The 20450-nt window shown below is 38.7% G+C and overlaps 1 protein-coding gene across 10 annotated transcripts in view; it reads right to left on the reverse strand.

Moving 5' to 3' along the window:
• Positions 1 to 20450, reverse strand: part of ZNF438 (zinc finger protein 438) — a 170361-nt gene that overhangs the window by 128013 nt on the left and 21898 nt on the right. For 9 of the 10 annotated variants that reach the window (XM_053923024.2, XM_053923023.2, XM_053923025.2 and 6 more), the window contains exon 2: positions 5316 to 5374. The exons of the other annotated variant lie outside the window; for it this stretch is intronic. The gene's annotated coding sequence lies outside the window, so the exon portion shown is untranslated. The remainder of the gene's footprint in view (positions 1 to 5315; positions 5375 to 20450) is intronic. 10 annotated transcript variants of the gene reach the window in all.

Genomic DNA, 20450 nt, shown 5'->3' on the forward strand with positions numbered 1-20450 from the left:
GCTGTGGAAAACAGTATGGAATTTCCTCAGAAAACTAAAAATGGAACTGCTTTTTGACCCAGCAATTCCACTGCTGGGATTATATCCTAAGAATCCTCAAAGACCAGTTCTAAAGAACCTGTGCGCCCCAATGTTCACAGTAGCATAATTTACAATAGCCAAGTGCTGTAAGCACCCTAAGTGCCCATCAGTTAATGAGTAGATCAAAACACTGTGGTACATTTACACAATGGAATTCTATGCAGCAGAGAGAAAGAAGGAGCTCCTACCCTTCATAAGAGCATGGATAGGTCAGGAGAGCATTATGCTAAGGGAAATGAGCCAGGCGGTGAAAGACAAATACCATATTATCTCACCTATAAGTGGAACCTAATCAACAAAACAAGCAAGCAAAATAGAACCGGAGACATGGAAGTAAAGAACAAACTGACAGCAACTGGGGGGGGGGGGGGGAGGGTCATCAAGGAATATGTGTAAAGGACCCACGGACAAAGACAATGAGGCCGGGTGGGGAGGACTGAATGTGGGAGATGAGGGTGGGTAGGGCAGGGGAGAGTAATGGGGACAACTGTAGCTGAACAACAATAAAAAAAAAATGAGAACAAAAATGCCTCAAAGTAATAAATTCCTTAGATAAGGACTTAGATGAGGGCCAATTGGACTGATATCAACCTTAATATTAGCTCTTCTTTCAACTCAAATATTGGAAATTTTACCTAGAAGTACTTTATACTCCATTGGTGAAATTGGTGAAAGTTTCCCAATAAAAACGCAGGAGGATTAAATCTGAGGAGACGCTAACAATAGTTGCTTTGACAAAGAGAGATTCTAAAAGGTACAGTCTCAGAACTGGGAAGATCTTCGAAATCAACTGTCCCCCTCTCCACTCCAGCACAGTCTTCCTCCACCACATCCCGTGAGGTGATCACCTCAACTTGTACACTGTCAGCGATGGAGAACTCACTGTCCTGTGAAGAGGCCCAGCCTATTTTCACACAGATGTAATTGTTACCATCATTATAGTGCTCACTAAACTGAGTAGAAATCAGTCACTGTGTCATGTCTCTCCAATGAGCTAGCTACCTCTTTCCATAGCTCTAAATCTCCAGTCCCTCTTACACTTGAGAGCAATTCAAATGACAGAAACTTGGAATAATAAAGGTGCAAATTACCAGGCTAGAGGCTGGACTGGTTAGAATAATGGTATAGGGTAGGGGAGTAGGAGGGATTAGGTGATTCCAAATGAAGTGGAGAATTAAGGAACAACAAGAAGGCAATTGCGGTTAGAACAAAGTGAGTAAGACATAATGGTAAGAGATAAAGTGAGCAAGCAGAACACGCAGGGTCTGGTAGGGCTCGGTGAGACGGGGTTTTATACTGAGTGTGATGGGTAGCCACTGAAGGGTTCTCAACAGGGGAATGACAGGAACTGTTTAACATTGAAAAAATTAAAAAACACTTTTGCTCCTATGTGGAAAACTGACTGAAGAGGTGCAAGGGTATAAGGAGGAGATGAGGAAGGCCGGTTATTATTATCATCTAGGAACTTACGATGGTGGCTGTAAGTTATATTCAAGTGGTGGGTGGACTGGGGTGGCAGCAGTAAAGAGGGATTTGGGGTGTATTTTAAAAGGAGGACATAAAATCCTTATTGATGGGCTGGATGTGGGTTAGCAAAAAAAGAGGAAAGTCAAAGATGACTTCTAAAAAGTGAATTTAGATGACTTCTAAAAGATGAATTTTCGGCCTGAGTAACTAGGTGGCACATTTATGGAGATGAAGAGGGAGACAGAACGGGTTTGGGGAAGAGAGTGCAAGAGAGCTCTACTGCAAACATGTTAAGTTTTTAATGTTTATTAGACTTCAAACTGAGATGTTGACTAGGCAGACATACATTTGAGCCTTGAATACATGGGAGAAACCAAGGCAAAGAAATAAACTTGGGAGAATAGGTGGCATTTAAACAAAGGCCCACATGAGATCACATAGAGAATAAATGTAGAAGGTGGCCAATAACTGGGCCCTGAAGAAATGCCAACTTTTGGAGACTATGAAGAAGAGGAGATAGCAAGGGAGATTTTGAAATTTTATATGAATTTCATGCTTTCTAGTATAAGAAGAACTAGAGATTTAGAGCTACAGAAAGACACAGCTAGATGGGAAAAATTAGAGAGACAGATTTCTGCTCAGTGTAATGAGCACTATAATGAATAAGCTGGTAACTCACTCTTCCTTAAAAAGCATTTGGAATTATTTTACACCTACAAACTACGAAGCCTACAGCCAGTCATCATAATCTTCTTCAAAAACCACCTTTCCCAGCCCTGTGCCTATTGTATTCTGACTCCTGCCCACTGACTGAGTCTGGATAGCTGCATTTCACATGTCAACTGCTCAGTTATTCCACCTTTAGCCTCTGGCATGTGTCCCAGCTTCTGCATCCAAGTTCTCACCCCAACTAACAACTTCTAGTTGCCAAACATTGACCAGGAGGCACATGGAGATCATATTCCCCAGAGCTGCCAGAAGGCCAGAAGTTCTTGGCATAGGATCAATGAAGCATACAATAAATGAGTGCTCGCAACTGATCAGCTGAGAGAGAACAGCTGACCGTTAGGGAACTGCAGAATGAGCCGTATCAACACTGGAGCACAGAACAGGAGGCTGTGCTCCAGAATAGTCATCCCGGCGGAAAATCTGCTCTAGGTTCCCCAGTGTGATCAGACATCCTTTTTTACCCAGAAGAGTTGAAGCAATCTGAAGTTTAACCACATGTCCACGGATTTGGGACTTCCTGGAAGCTGGTGACACTGAGAACCAAACTGGAGGTGGTGCCACCACGGGCACTTGTCCTCCCTGCCCCATACCCTCAGGGTCAGCCTGCGGACATCCGTTACTCTCTCAGCCTCAACTATAAAGGGAATTCTAAACTATCTCATAGGTGTTTGTGAAGATTGAATAAGATTATTGTAAATAAAGACCCTGGTAGATAGGGAGTGCTGAATATGTATTAGCTGTTCCCATTTATACTTCAGATGACCACAAAAGGACAGCTGGTCGGCTAAATGGTAAAGCATGTCTCAAAAGCAACACTTTTAGTGCTCTGCTAGCAAAGAATACTAATAAAAAGGGTTTTTGTTGTTGTTGTTTTTTAATGTGTAAACTGGTATATAACCAATAAAATTTAAACTTGTCCTGAAAAACCTGTCCTCCATTTTTCTACACTTCTCTACCAAGGTTGGCACAATTATATTACACAACTGAGAAGTAAAGATGAGATTGCTAACACCAATTCTGAATAAATATCAAGCAAAACAGAACTTTCTAAGCCAAACAATTATTCTGCAAGAATCATTCAGGCCCAGGTTGCTTGTTTTAAACATCTATATTTTTTAAGTGTAATATATTTCTATTTCCTTTTATGAAATTCAAGTTTAACTAAAATCATTAAGTTGGCAACAGAAGCAGGAAACCATTTATAAGGCCAGCATGGCTATTTTACTTTTATTAATGAAAAGTTATGTAATAGTCTCAGCAAACTAGAGTTCCCTTCTTACAGTCTTTTAATATTTATAGAAATTTAAAAGAGTTATACTGCTAGAGTTCATTTTGGAAATTGAGAATTTCTATTATCTGACAGCAATCAATTATTTTAGCTCAATTACAGAAATGGCTATTTAAGAGTTATGTTCATCTTTATTCATACCCTTTAACAACAGGTCATCTGTATCTAGTACTTGACCTAGAAGCTGAAGTAAGTGTGACTGAAGAAAACTATACTAAGAGGGTCTCAACTCCAAACCACTGAGTCACACTACTGGTCTTTTTGTCCCTAAAAGTACATTTTAAAAAGAAAAGAAAAAAAGCAGTTTTCTGGTACAGGGGACCATTCTGCATGGCAGTGGGAGATGTAGCCCAGCCCCCACCTGGAAAAGCCAGTGGGGAGCAAGGTCCAGCAGACAGGACCCCCGCCCATGGACAGGTTCTCCTGTGGGGAATCAGGCCTGCATTGTACCTAGGCTGCTATGAGACTTGCTTTTGCTAAAACTCCCTCACCCTGGGTTGAGGCAGCAAATGTTTACTGAGTATCTTTAACTTCCTAAAGTCCATGCTAAACCTCCCAGGTATGGAGTGTAACTAGTTCAACCACTTTCCCCCTTCATCTGTAACATCCTTCTCTTTGAAGTAATTAGCAAGATTCTTTCCTTTGTTATCTGTAAAAGGTAATCACCTACACAGAACCTGTGCATAGTAAATGAGGATCATCCTCGATGTAATGTACTCAGAAAAGCAATAAAAGCCTGTCCAGGCAGGGGTCAGGCTCTCTGGCCCTCTCGCCCCCTCTCTTACTTAGGTCCCTTTTCTCCATAAGATTTCCGTAGTCTGTGTGAATTTGTCCATTGCTGCCACAACACACAGATCCCGTGGGCCGGGATCCGCATCTTTCTGGGAACATTTAAAGGGCCTGTTTGTGTTAACAGACAGTGCTGTACTAAACTACCAGAGAGCACACAAGCAGCCTAAAGGACTCAGAGCAAAGCTGTGGCCAAGTACAAGGAGATGTTCACAGACACCACGCCAACATCCACAAACTGAAACCCCATACCTCCTATGAACTGAAAAATGAAACCTACAGCCTCACATTTCCCTACATGTCTATTTCATGAAGTCTAGATTTTCAAAATATAATTATTTTGATTTTTCAAACTACTACATGAAAAGTCACTTGTAAAATATAATATCAAATCAACAAACCTGTATTATTTATTTTTCTGCTTTAGATAAACTTTTATTTTGGAATAATTTTAGATTTACAGAAAAGTTGCAAAGCAACTATAGAGTACTTATATACCCTTCACTCAGTGTCACCTACAATTAACATCTTACATAACCACGGTTTTGTCAAAACTAAGAAACTAGCACTGGTACATTATTGGTAATTAAACTACAGACTGTATTTGGATTTAACCTGTTGTCTTTTTTTCAGTTCTAAGATCTAATCCAGGGTATCACATTGCATTTAATGACATTTTTTCCTTTAATGCTTTAAGTTTTAGACCCTGCTGAACTTGTGTGTCTTATTAACAATGTCCTCATAATTATTATTGAAAATACAGCTCCCTGTAAAATATGATTTATTGGATATTAGGGAATGTTACATTAAGATTCATATAAATATTACATTTCTCTTATTGAACAAAAAAGAGGTAAATCACTGAATTAAGTTATGATCCACTGTCTACTTTGTTAGGAACCTGTTGATGAAATTATTTAATGTTTCAGAAATATCTCTTCAAAAAATGCTTGTCACTTACCTATCTCTCAAGACTCCAGTAAAAGTTGTAACATATATGGTAAATCCTTTTAATTAGTCCTGTAACAGAATGTAAAGTATTATTATAATTCTATTCAGATAATTCATTTTTATCAAATATATGTAAAAACTGCTTTTCTTTCATTCCCAAATTTCATTTTTAATTACTATATAATATTTGCATTATGATACCAAAAGAACTAATTTAAGGGAGAATAATTTCATAAGTGAATTGCATGTCTTTAGTTTAAAAATATAGGTATGCAAAATTTAATGAAAGTTTTAAGATAAATAGAAAATGTTCTAGAAAAAAAGGCCACAATGAATAAAACTGACTAAGAAGAATGCTTCACACTTTTCCATGAGCATAATGCGTGGAAATTACTAAACAGCCATAAACAAGTGAATCATATTGAGGGTACAGCCTTTCTGATGGAAAAATATAACAGTTTGGGTTAAGAGATTTTTGAAGAAATGTGTCTGGTCAAGTGTCTACGTGTAATAATTTGCCTGAGATAGTCCCAATTTATGCCCATTGTCCCAACAATTTGTCATTTGTCTTGGATTTTTCACTTTCTAGAGATTCTTTTTTTTTTTTTTTTAACTGTAGCATTATAACAGGCCAGGACTTTCACTTCCAGGCTCTGCCACGACCTCACTGAGCAGTGAGTGTGAGCTGCATGTGCAGTGCACCCGTCTAATGCAGACACCGGCGTGGAGTGTGGCGACAGCCAGCCAGAGGGAAGACGGGTTAGGGAGTCGGTGGAGGTGAGCAAAAGGGAGGAAAATGGAAACTGAAAGACACTGCTTGGGGCAATGGGCACACGATGCAGTGTGCAGACGATGTTTTCTTCAGTTGTACACTTGAAACTTGTACCATTTTGTGAACCAATGTCACCCTAATAAATTCAATTTAAAAAACTCTGAAAGGCCCTGAGCAGTAACCCATCTCTGGATGGTCTATAACTGACACTTTATCCTCAAAGCCACTTACAGAAAAAGTGTCACTCAGGAGTAGCTAGGGACAGCCAACTCCTTCATTTTGGGGTAAAGCTGGAAGAAATATTCAATGCTGCTGCCCCTGCTTCTGACTAGCTTGAATACACCAATTACAAAAACCATATGGAGAATATGTTTTACATATAACTCTATAAAGCATGACTTTTCAATGAGATCAAATGACTGTTCTTTAAATTTATCTTAGTCAGCTCTGATTACAAATTATCTTGTTTAAACAGCCAAAGTTAAATGGCAGCTGTTATTTCGTTGGCTCTATTAGCAGAAGAAATTCACACTTAAATGATGCCAGCTTCCAATCAGTGTCAGGAGATACATCAACTAGAAAATCAGTTAATTCCAGTAATGGTTTGATTGTTTTTATACAATTCAGGGAATCAAAGGAAAGCTTTTGGAAGTTCATTCTGTAGAACATGAAACACCTGACGTTGCTGTAACTGCTATTTAAACTCAGTTAAAAAGTTCAACAACAAAGATAAAATTACAGTCAGCTTTCATTATTCAAAGTAATTAAGCTCTATAAAGCAAAACCAAACCACTGCTCTTAGAAGAAATACAGAGTTATGTTCCTGTGAGCCTTCGGCCGCAACATTTTCATCAACTGACCAAACATAACCTTGTTTTATGTACATTTCTGCTTAAAGACACTTTACTTAATATAAATTGTTGAGTCACTGACATTGAACTCACAGTCAATAGTATTAACTCATGCCTGTGTGAAATGTATTTAAAACGCATTTTCTCTGTAGAATACATTACATCTCAGCCTTCTGGCACTTGGGAACAACATGCAGCACTTCAGCACTGTGCCTGGGCACTATTTAAACAAGGAAATCACCAACAAGTGCATAAACATGCAAAAACCGTGGCACCAGGCAGACGGCAGTTGACAGTATCAGAGCTGAAAGAAGGAGGCAGAGAATTGGTACATTTTACCTAAGCTGGAAACATGTGTTAAGCAACCCAATTTTTTTTCTCACTCTGCAAATGTCTATGAATGACTATAAAAGCAGCATGAGTACTAATTTTGGCATTACAAATATATTTTTATAAGTAGAATTTGCAAAATGGAATCTGTGAATAATAAGGATAGATTGTATTTGTTTTTACAGTGCTAATACAAATTTTGTTCAAGCACAGCATCACAGTAAAAAACAATGTTCGTATTAATTAAAAAATTATGGAATAAAAATTAAAGTGGACTTGGTTGTGATTCACATTCTCTGTGAATAATGAATATAGATTGTATTTGTCTTTATAGCACTAATATAAATTTTGTTTGAGCACAGCATCACAGAGTAAAAAACAATGTTTGTATTAATTTAAAAAATCATGGAACAAAAATTAAAATGGACTTGGTTGTGATTCGCACTCACAACCATGCCATATAAACTTTCATAATATACTAACAATCAGTGTAGAAGCAAGCATATTGCACAACTGCATCCACCAAAGAAGTACCGCTTACCAACTGAAATTTATAAATATTTAAACACATACACACGCACTAGTTAAAAAAAACTGAACTAGAATGCTTTCTGTGGCAAAGCTAATGTTGAACAGGAAAAACTTCAGCATGGCAGTTGATCCTAAGACTCACGCAGACAGCCAAGCAAACTTAAAAAAGAAGAATGGAGATGGTAGAGTCAGACAACCCAGTTTCAATACTTATTATGTAGATGCACAGTATCAACTGTCACAAATGTAAATGTGTAAAACAATGGAATGGAATTGAAAAGTAAACCCCCACATTTCTGGTCAATTTTGACAATGGTGTCAGCCAAAACAGTTTAATGGACAAAATACAGTCTTTTCAATGAAAGGTATAGGGACAACTGAATATCTACAGGCAAAATATTAAGTTGGACCTCTTCTTTATGCCAAACACTAGAATTAACTAAAAACCACAGACGTCAGTGTAAGTACTACCACTACAAACCTCTTAGAAGAAAAGATAGAAGCAAATCCTTTGCATTAGGTAATAGTTTGTTAAATACGTAACAAAAGCACAAGCAACAGAAGAAAAAATAGATAAAATGGGCTACATCAAAATTAAAATACTCTGTGCTGCAAATGATATTATTAAAAAAACCCTCCAGAATGGGAGTAAATAATTGCAAACCATACATGTGAAAAGGGACTGGTATCAGTAGTAAAGAACTCTTGTAATTCATTAATAAAAAGATAAAAAATTATTTAATTATGGGCAAAGAATTTGAATAAACTTTTCTCTAAAGAAGATTTGTAAGTGGTTAATAAACATGAGAAGATGTTGAACATCATAACCATGAAAACCACAATACATGTGTAGTCAATTTGATACTCAGTGAGATAGCACTTCCCAACCATTAGGATAGCTACAATCAAAACGAGAGACAGAAGCAAGTACTGATGAGCATGTAGAGAAATTAGAACACTATATATACTGCTGGGGGGCAAGGGAATGCAAAGTGGTAAGAGCCACTTACAAAACCAGTTTGGCAGCTCCTTAAAAGGTTAAAACATAGAGTAATATTTGATCCAGCAATTCTACTACTAAACACATACTGAAGGGAAATGAAAACATACATCTGCACAAAAATTTGTCCATCAATGTTCATAGCAGCATTATTCCTAACAGCCAATAAGTGAAAAAAATCCCAAATGTCCACCAATTGATTAATTAATCTAAAAGATTCCTCAAGATATAGAAGCAACCCAAGTGCCTACCAACAGAAAAGTATATAAAAAAAGCTATGGTACTTATATGCGATGGAATACTACTTGGCCATAAAAATTAAAATCTTACCATTTGCAAAAGCACTGATGGACCTAGAGAGTATTATGCTAAGCAAAATAAATCAGTCAAAGAAAGACAAATACCATATGATCTCACTTATATTGGAATCTAAAGAGCAAAACAAACAAACAAAATAGAAACAGACTCATAGATACAGAGAACAACAGACTATGGGTTGCCAGAGGGGAGAGAAGTTAGAGGACTGGGTAAAAAAGGTGACGGAATTATGAAGTACAAATTGGTAGTTACAGAATAGTCACAGGGATGCAAATTACAGCACAGGGAATGTGGTCAGTAATATTGTAACTGTGTATGGCGCCAGGTGCTGGAAACATCAGGGGGACACTTTGTAACGTACATGATTGTCTAACCACTAAGATGTACACCTGAAACTAATGCAAATATTACTGAATGCAAACTGTAACTGAAAAATAAAATTTTATTAAAAAAACCCTTAACTTTTATTTTTAAGAAGTAAAAATAAACAGATGTGGCATATCCATACAATGGACTAGTATTCAGCAATAAAAAGGACTGAAATACTCATACATACCACTTCATGAATAAACCTCAAAAACATTATACGAAGTGAAAGAAGTCATACACAAAAGACCTTGTATTACATGACACGAGTTACATGAAAACCAGAATAAACAAATCCACAGAGACAAAGTCAACCGGTGGTTGACAGGACTGGGGGGCCTGGGAAGATGGGGATGGAAGTTACCGAGAATGGGTTTCAGTTTCTTTCTGATGTGATGAAAATGCTCTTAGCCTAGAGTATGGTGATGGGCGTACAACTCTGAGAATCTAGTAAAACCAGTGAATTGTATACTTGAAACAGGTTAATTTTATGGCATGAAAATTCTATCTTAATAAAAATGTTTTTATTTTTATTAAAACCAACTATAGCGTCTAAAAACAGAAAACTGAATCCGTAATTATCAAAGAAAAATACAAGTGATTATTATGAAATTGGGGGTAGAGTTGTGATTGACGCAGACACATGGAAGAGTTTCAAGAGTGACTGACAGATATTGTGAGGGTGCCGGCCAAGAGGCACAGGTAGATAACACTTCACTTCCTCGTACAACCAAAAGAAGGACAACAAATTTAAAAACAAAATCACCCAGAACTGCCAGAAAATCAAACTTTATGGAAGTCCAACGACCAAAGGGTTAAAAGAAACATTCATTCAGACTGGTAGGAGGGATGGAAACGGGAAGCTGAGGTGGAGAGGACTAGCAACAAGGTTACCACAGCTGCCAGCTCGGAGGAGGGTGGACTGGGCAGTCCCATATTCGTTTGCAGATAGGCTAAGAGGAACAACTAGGGAGCAAGACAAACTGTGCAATCCATGGTTCCAGCGCAGGAAACTAAAGCTTCAAAAAACCTCTGGCTGTAAAAATCTGTGGGGGGTGTGGCAGCAGGAGAAACTCCCAGTCTCACAGCAGAGTCTGTTAGAGAGACTCACAGGGTCCTTGAACATATACAAGCTCAACCACCTGGGAATCGGAACCTGAACAGGCACAATCCACTTGTGGGAAGCAAGGGAAGTGACAGAAAGTGGGGCAGGAGCCGAGCAAGCAGCCTTGTTCCTTCTCTGACCCCTCCCTCACATACAGCACCACAACACAGCAAAGTGGGTTGCCCGCCCTGGCGAATACCTAAGGCTCCACCCATTACAACCTAACAGGTGTTCGAAGACAAAGAAATATGTCCCAAAGGAAAGAACAGATCAAAACTCCAGAAAAAGAGCTAAGCAGTGAGGAGATAGACAACCTATCAGATGCAAAGTTCAAAACACTGGTAACCAGAATGCTAACAGAAATGATTGAGTACAGTCACAAAATAAAGGAAGAAATGAAAGCTATACAAAGTGAAATAAAAGAAAATATGCAGGAAACCAACAGTGAAGGGAAGGAAACTGGAACTCAAATCAACAATTTGGAACAAAAGGAAGAAATAAACATCCAACCATAACAGAATGAAGAAATAAGAACTCAAAAAAAATGAGGAGAGGCTGAGGAACCTCTGGGCCAACTTTAAACATTACAACATCCAAATCATAGGGATGCCAGAAGGAGAAGGGGAAGAGCAAGAAATTGAAAACTTATTTGAAAACATAGTGAAGGAAAACTTCACCAATCTGGCGAAGGAACTAGACATGCAAGCCCAGAATGCTCAGAGTGTCCCAAATAAGGTGGATCCAAGAAGAAACACACCAAGACACATCATAATTAAGTTATGCAAGATTAAAGATATGGAGAGAATCTTAAAAGCAGAAAGAGAAAGGGAGACAGTTACCTACAAAGGAGTTCTCATAAGATTATCAGCTGATTTCTCAAAAGAGACCTTACAGGCAAGAAGGGGCTGTCAAGAAGTATTCCAAGTCATGAAAGGCAAGGATCTACACCCAAGATTACTGTATCCAGTAAAGCTATCATTTAGAATGGAAGGGCAGATAAAGTGCTTCCCAGATAAGGCCAAGTTAAAGGAATTCATCATCACCAAGCCCTTATTATATGAAATGTTAAAGGGACTTACCTAAGAAAAAGAAGATGATCAGAACTATGAACAGTAAAATGACAACAAACTCACAACTATCAGCAACTGAACCAAAAAACAAAAAAAAAACAAATACTAAGCAAACAACTAGAACAGGAACAGAACCAGAGAAATGGAGATCACATGGAGGGTTATCAGCAGGGATGGGAAGTGAGGAGAATGGGAGAAAAGGTACAGGGAATAAGAAGCATAGCTGGTAGGTACAAAATAGATAGGGAGAGGTTAAGAATAGTATAGGAAATGGAGAAGCCAAAGAACTTATATGTATGACCCACAGACATGAACTAAGGGGGAAGGGATGCTGGAAGGAGGGAGGTAGAGGGTGGAGGGGGATAAAAGGGAGAAAAACATGGGATAAGTGTAATAGCATAATCAATAAAATATACTTAAAAAAAAAAGAGTGACTGACAAAGTTCTATTTCTTAGCCTGAGTGTTACTGGCATTGTAATAATTCACCAAACCAATATATTTGATTGAGTGGTTTTTCATTTAAAAACACTTTTAAAAGGGACATTTTTGGATTTCTTTTAAAAACAGGAATTTGCAATTATATGCTAATTATTTGACCAACTCCTTAAGGTAATAATGAAAATATCCTATATCTGTACTGTCCAATATGAGCTCCAGAAATGTGGCCAGCATTTTTGAGGAACTAAATTTTTAATTTAATTCTAAGTAATTTGAATAGCCACTACAGGTCGTGGCTACCTCATGGACAATGAAAGTTTAGAGCATAAAACTACTATGAAATTTTGGGCAGAAAAAGAAATGTTAACTTTTAAAATATTAAAGGTAAAATGTATATACCAGAGAGATGGCAGCTTTGTGACAACTCCTATTTGTTTTTAAGTTTACATAAACTTCTCAGAGTTCAATGAAACAAACAGGGCCTGCCATCCTTTTATTTAAATAAATAAAAGTTACATTTATATCTCAGAAAAGTTTGGAATCAGATGTTCTTGTCTTACTGGACAGAGCTCCTTCTATAAAGAGCTCTCATACTCTGGTTTCTCTTCGGATCATCTAAATCTTTCGCCTTTGACCATAAAGAGCTCTTATGAGCAGTCCTATCTTCAGATTTCATCCAAACTCTCAAGGCATGAAAATGGCAAACTCATCAGAACATCACTCAAGTGACTGCTACAATATATCACCAACCTCCATCCCTTCTCTGTCTCCAAGAACCACTAATTCCATCAGAATCTTGAACAAATACATCTAAAGTCTAAGGTTTCTGTCACCCTCCAAATGGTTTCCCAGCCCTAAGTTCTCCAGACTTGGTTTTATAAACATGTGTCACTAAAAATAGTCTTTAATATTCAATCACTTGACAAACATTTATCGAGCAATTATTCTGTTAGGCACTATGTTAGGAAACAGATGAAAATTACAATCTTTGTCCTCAAAGAGATTATATTCTTGGGGGCAGGGGTCCGGTACCAAATCAACCTCCAGAAGTGAGCAGTAAATGAGTTCCATTTACATACTTCTATGGTTGTAGAGAAAAGCAGCATCTAGTTCCCAGGAATAGAATAGAGGCCAGGGAAGCGGGACTCAAGCAAAAGTATAGCTGAGGTAAATCTCGGAAGACAAGCAGAAGTTATCCAAGCAGTGAAGTGCTAAAGAAAAGTGTTTCAGGCAAACAGAAAACATGCAAAGGCACAAAAGTCCAAGAGAACTCAGCATTGAGGGAAGTTCAGTCCTGAAGCACAGGAAGGGAGGGGAGGTCAGAGAAGTAAACACTACGCAGGTGGGCAGAGACCCAATCCCAAAGCCCTCTGCTTGCATGGGAAGGAGTCTAGATTTTACCTGGAAGAAGTAGGAAGCCAAAGAATTTGAGCTCAGGAATAATGTGACTAGACTTGCATTTTTAAGAGCATCACTCTGCAACAGTACAATGTATAAACAAGAAAGTCTGAGACTGGAGATAGGACAAGACTTTACAGCACTACAGGTGGCAAGAAATAGGGGCTCAAACTAAGCAGAAACAATAGGGATGGAGATGAAATGATGCACTGGAGGGATGTTTAGCATATGGAACATCAATTGGCTGTATATGGGGGAAATGAAAAATAAAGAACTAGGATGAGTTCCAGAATTCTTGCTTAAGAAAAAGGGCAATGACATGAACTAATAAAAGAATACAGGAGGAACAAGAAGTTCAGGTTTGAGAGGTAATTTTGAGTTTTGAAAACTCAGGAAAAAGGTATATCAGTATCAAATGTCCTCAGAGAGTTTAAGTAAGCTCAAGTCTACAGGCCCCAGCTTAGAACTACTGAATGAGAAATGGAGGATGGAGCCCAGCAATGTGTATTTCAATCACCCTCCAGACGGTTCTAGTGCATGCCAGCTTGGAGAACCACCGGTCTTGACGAACATTACCAATAATACTGGCAAAGGATCAAGCAGTCAGGCAGGCACAGATGATGTCAGAAGGGAGGTGTATTACTACTAGCATCCAGATTATAGGACATTTAAGGAATAAAATGGAGGAAAAGAAGTGGAGACAGTACATGCAGACTTTTCCTTCAATAATCTTGAAGAGATAGTGAGAAGAGAGACAGACAAAATAAAGATGAGAAAAAGAAATGATTAACAGAATAAAGTCCTCCAAGAGTTAGTTAAGGACCCAGAGCCCAAGAGGAACTTGCCTTGGCAGGTATGGCAGGCACTAGGGCTGCCTTCCCAGTCCACTCCACTTCCTGGAAAACAATCCCAATTTTGTTCTTCTCTGAAAGGATTGGGAGGCCATAAATCTTGAAAGCCAATCAAAGGACTTCTATACCCTTTTGCCACTGACTGGTTTAGAAATGGGTTATATGTTGTAAAATTGGCTAATAAAATCAAGTCTGCTGGGAGGTTTCTGGGAAAGTGTTTTTTACTCTTAAAAAGACATGTGAGATGATCCATCCTGAATGTTTGTATCCTCCAAAACTCATGCTGAAACCCTAGCCCACAATGTGGTTGTATCTGGAGGTGGGGGTCTTTGGGAGGTGATAAGGGTTAAATTAGGTAATGAAGGTGGAGCTCCCATAATGAAATTAGTGCCCCATAAAATGAGAAAGAAACTAGAGCCCTCTCTCTGCCATGTGAGGAAATAGCAAAAAGGTGGCTGTCCACAAGCCAGGAAGGGGTCCTCATCAAGAGTCAAATCATCAGACACCTTGACCTTGGACCTCCCAAACTCCAGAACAATGAGAAAAATAAATGTTTGTTGTTTAAGCCATCCAGCCTACAGTATTTTGTTATAGCAGTAAAAATGAAGAAGACAAGACACACTGTCTTTTCTTACAGTCTTGGGTGCTTTGATCTAGGGATATAAATCTTGGAGCTAATGGTGCCTGCCATCTTGACACCAGGAGGGGGCAAGCTAAGGACAAATGCTAACTGGTGGGAGAATGGAAAGAGGGAAGGCTCCCAAGAGCCTAATGACAACACTTAGCTGCTACATGAACCAACTATAAAACGATCTTCCTTCTAGATTTCTAGTTTATATGAGATCATAAAATTTACTTCTCATTTGAGCCATTTTCAGTGGTGTCTTCTGTTATTTGCCACCTAAAAGCATTCTAACTGATATAGAATGAAAAAAATATTTTCACTGAAATGAGTGTGGATGAAATTAAGTTTGTCTATTGGAGACTTGGGAATTTGAGGAAGTTTAAAAGCCTGAAGTTTCATTTATTATAAAATGTAGCTCATATAGATCTATTTTATAAAGGGAATGACCTTAACAGCTTTTTTGTGCTTTAAAAATCAGTATTTCTAATTATAACAATAAATAGTGAAGATGATGATGATTAAGATGATGATAATGATGATACTATGAAAAACCTGTGGTTGTTAAAGTATTTTAAAATCTAGGCAATTTATTCTTGTATTATTTACATTCTTCATTCCATTTGACTTCAATAGTGAAACCATATCAATCTCCTATTTTGCTTATAACAATTTTCATGTCAGTTTCATTTTTCATACTTTCACAGTGTGCATAACATTCCACTACACTATAGTTTATAGAGGAAATCCTTAACTCCAAAAAACAAACAATCTGAACATTTAAAGTTGTCCCAGAGGTCCCTAAGCCTCTCCTCATTTTTTTGAATTCTTGTTTCTTCATTCTGTTCCAGTTGAATGTTTTCTTCCTTCTGCTCCAAATTGTTGATTTGAGTCTTGGTATCCTTTCCTTCACTGTTGGTTCCCTGTATATTTTGCTTTACTTCACTTTGCATAGCCTTCACTTTTTCCTCTATTTTGCAACCATACTCAATCATTTCCGTGAGCATCCTGATTACCAGTGTTTTGAACCATGTACCTGATAGGTTGGCTATCTCTTTATCTCTTAGTTCTATTTTTGGAGTTTTGATCTATTCTTTCATTTGGGCCACATTTCTTTGTCTTGGTGCACCTATTAGGTTGTAAGGGGAGGAGCCTTAGGTTTTTGCCAGGGTGGGGCAACCCACGTGGCTTCATTGTGGCACTGTATGTGGGGGAGGGGTCAGAGAGGGAACAATGACGCTTGCTCAGCTCTTAACTGGCTTTCAATCACTTCCCCCCACCACCCGCAAGCAAACTTGTCCCTTCTGGTACTGATTCCCAGGTGGGTGGGTCTGTGGACATTCTAGGTAGGACCCTATGGGTCTCTCTAAGGAACTCTGCTGTGAGGCTGGGAATTTCTCCTGTCTCTGCAGTCCCCACAGACTTTTACAGCCAGAGGTTTTGAGGCTTTAGTTTCCCCTACTGGATCCCTGGGTTTCACAGTCTGTCTCACTCCTCAGTTGTTCCTCCCAGTTTATCTGCATGTAAGTATTGGACTGCCCATTCTGACAGGCATTGCCTTGCCGTGCATCCCAGGAGAGGCCTCCTTGGGTGTGCAAGCTTCTGGCCCTGGGGCGCAGTCCACAGGCTTGCTCTACCAGACTTGGGAGAGCCTGGGTCTGCCTCGGCTTTCCAAGCCAGGACCAGCGGGCATCTAAATTCAAAGGAAAGCACTTTTGTAAGTAATAAACAAGACACATGAAAGCTCTAAGATGTAGATTCCAAGATACCTCCCCCCCACACAAGAAAAAGATCATCAGAAAAACAAATGAGAAAGAAAAGAGAAAGAGCAAGAAATTGAAAATTTATTTGAAAAAACAATGAAGGAGAACTTCTCCAATCTGGCAAAAGAAATAAATTGCCAGGAATTTCAGGAAGCTCAGAGAGTCCCAAAGAAGTTGGACCCAAGGAGGCACACACCAAGGCACATCATAATTACATTACCCAAGATTAAAGACAGGGAGAGAATCTTAAAATCAGCAAGAGAAAGGGAAACAGTTATCTACAAAGGAGTTCTCATAAGATTATCAGCTGATTTCTCAAAAGAAACCTTACAGGCAACAAGGGGCTGGCAAGAAGTATTCCAAGTCATGAAAGGCAAGGATCTACACCCAAGATTACTGTATCCAGCAAAGCTCTCATTTAGAATGGAAAGGCAGATAAAGTGCTTCCCAGATAAGGTCAAGTTAAAGGAGCTCATCGCCACCAAGCCCTTGTTATATGAAATGTTAAAGGGACTTATCTAAGAAAAAGAAGATGATCAAAACTATGAACAGTAAAATGACAACAAACAACTATCAACAAATGAACCTAAAAACAAAAACAAAAAACAAACTAAGCAAACAACTAGAACAGGAACAGAACCAGAGAAATGGAGATCACATGGAGGGTTATCAGCAGGGATGGGAAGTGAGGAGAATGGGAGAAAAGGTACAGGGAATAAGAAGCATAACTGGTAGGTACAAAATAGACAGGGGGAGGTTAAGAATAGTATAGGAAATGGAGAAGCCAAAGAACTTGTATGTACGACCATGGGCACGAACTAAGTGAGAGGGTATGCTGGTGGGAGGGGGTTGCAGGGCACAGGGGGATAAAGAGGAGAAAAAAAATGGGATAACTGTAATAGCATAATCAATAAAATATACTTAACAAAACAGTCTGAAAACCAAACAATTCATTAAAAGATTCCTATTTTTATTTCCATATATTCTCTAAAGCTGTTCAAGAAAATAAAATAACATTTCAACCGCGTCTGTGCAATACCTTTGATTCACATCAGAGGGTGGAAACTCAACACTGCAGCCATATAAACAGAGAAAGCACGATTTGAGCACAAATAACAAAAAGCACTAGAACTGTGTGTCTGTCCATGCAGTCTCCAAATGGTGAAATTTTTTTGAAAATTAAACTGTAAGATAGTTTTTGAAGTCCAAAACATTTTTCCTATAGAAACAATGTTGCTATAAGCAATTCCATTATGAGGCAAGTCTATAAAAACTTTATTAAAACCATATGTGTAAAACTACTGTTTGAACTATACCCAGGTAAAATAATGCCTTTTTCTTTGGAAAATACATCATTTTCCCCCTCTACCTCTACCAAGTCCCAGAAGAACTGGCCCAGTCATGGCCTCCACTCACCTCGCCAACCTCGTCTCACCTTACTCTCTTCTCCCACATTAGTGGGCCAGCCACACGACCCTTCTTCAACCTGCAGGGTCTTCTCCCTGGCAAGCCATTGCTGCCGCGCCCTCCCTGCCCTCTTCAAGGCCACCTCCATTCAGTCTTCTGGTATCAGCTTAAAAGCTACTTCCTCAGGACGGTTCTCCCTTGTCCCCCCATACTCAGTCACGCATGCCTGCTCCACTTCCCCACCACAGTGATGATCATACTGCACTGAAGCCCCTTTGTCTCTCTCCCCCAGAATCTCCGTCATGTCAGGTATCCATTTTGTTTGCTATTAGTTTAACCCCAGAGCTGGGAAGAGTGGTTGCCCTTTTAAGATGTTTAGTACACATTTGTTCGTATGAATGAATTTTCATAGAAGAAGGTACTTCAATGCATTTTTAACCTCATCTATGGAATATTTAAGCTGATCCATGATCATTGACAAGGAATAAAGGGTTTCCCCCCAAAATTTCTCTACTCCTGAATTTATACCTATGATTGTTCACACAGAGGAGGCTATTTGTCCAATTTCTTCCTCATTGGTGGTTTATAAACTTAAACAGAACATTAAACTTCTAACAAACAGAAGTATATTTTCTAATATGACCTTTATCTCTTTCCTGTAGGTAATATAATTTATTCTTATGGCTTTCACTATAATTGATAAAATGCTGATCCCCAGATGGTATCCAAGGCCTGATTTCTTCCAGCATCTACAATTTTCTACTTGAATGTCTCACAAGGACTTCACTCCCTCCCCAGAGCCTCCTCAACTTTTCTTTTCTCCTGTGGTCCCCATTTCAGACAATGACGGCACCGTCTAGTCCCTGCAGCGTGACACTCAAGTTAGCTCACCCTTGCTTTCTGAAGATTGTTCCACAGACTAACAGTGGTGTTCACGTCCTGGAAACCTGTTAGAAACACAGTATCTCTGGCCCCTCCCCAGATCTGCTGAATTAAAACACACCTTTTAACAAAATCCCCAGGCAATTCCGAGGCACATTACAATCTAAGAAACAATAATCTGTAATTCCTTCTTTTCCTGATTTTCACACATCAACTCTGTCAACAACTCTACACAAGAAAATGCCTCAAATATATTTCATCCGTGTCCATTATTAATCCTCTAACAAAAGGGCCATTATTAGAGAGGTTGAGCTATCACCTCTCTTTCTAAATTTTTTAAATTACAGCTTATATTCAATATTTTGTATAGTTGCAGGTATATAACATAGTAGTTAGATACGTCAAGTACCCACCTGAAACTGTACAGTTACAACAATATTATAGACTATTTTCCTCTTGTCTGGAACATTTCACAAGAGATACTGTGTTGTATAGCTATGAATTTTGTGAGAGGCCACATGGTTGGCTGGCTGGGACTATGCATAATAAAAAGTTTATCTGTGTTGCAACTTGATACAAGCACTTCCCACAGTCCGTTGTATTATTTTTTCATTATTAATAAATGTTAAATTTTATACATTCAAAACTGTTGAACTGTCTTTGGTGAGTTTATTTTCATTGCTCCAATACTGAGTTATTATTCTTTCACAAATCTGATGAATATTATATTCAATTTTCTACTTTTTAAAAAATGTAATTTTTAAACTATTCATCTCTTAAAACCAGCTACACCTGATAAAGACATGATGTGCAGAAACACTCATATATAAGCCATAAACTTACCTTTTCCAATTCTACTCCCACACCCTTTGCTAGGATACAGCTAGGGAAATCCCTTTCATCCAAACTCCTCATTCATTTTAATTCAAACTCCCTTATATTAGAATGCTGGGAAGAAAGCAACTTGAGCTAGTGTCTTGTGCACTACCTTAAAGGTGGCCCTGAGACATCCACACCCTCTATGAAAGAATTAGCAATTAATATTTTAAGGTACATGTTAGGGACAGAAGACATTTAAAGGACTCATCAGCAATAAAAATCAATGCTAATTTAAGTGTTGCGGCAATATTCACTGCCATGCTTTCTAAGTCCTCAAAACTGGGCCTGGCATGACCACCTTTTGATTCCATGTCATGGAATCTAATTTTCAAATTAGAAAAGGGGAGTTAGTCAAGTGGTTTGCAGCTGAGTATGTCTGACTCTGGCACGATTGTGGAAACTAGAGGGCAGGGGCACTTTTTAGATGTCACAGTAAGGGAACACACATTGCTATGAGTGAGGAACCAGGGACCGTAAGTGTTCCTCCATGCGTAGGGCAATCTTGTGCAACAAAAACTTGTCCCATCCCACACGCCAATAGCCAATAGCCCTAAAGCCCAA

The sequence above is a fragment of the Desmodus rotundus genome, chromosome 4, assembly GCF_022682495.2.
Source record: "Desmodus rotundus isolate HL8 chromosome 4, HLdesRot8A.1, whole genome shotgun sequence".
In the NCBI taxonomy this organism is placed as follows: domain Eukaryota; kingdom Metazoa; phylum Chordata; class Mammalia; order Chiroptera; family Phyllostomidae; genus Desmodus; species Desmodus rotundus.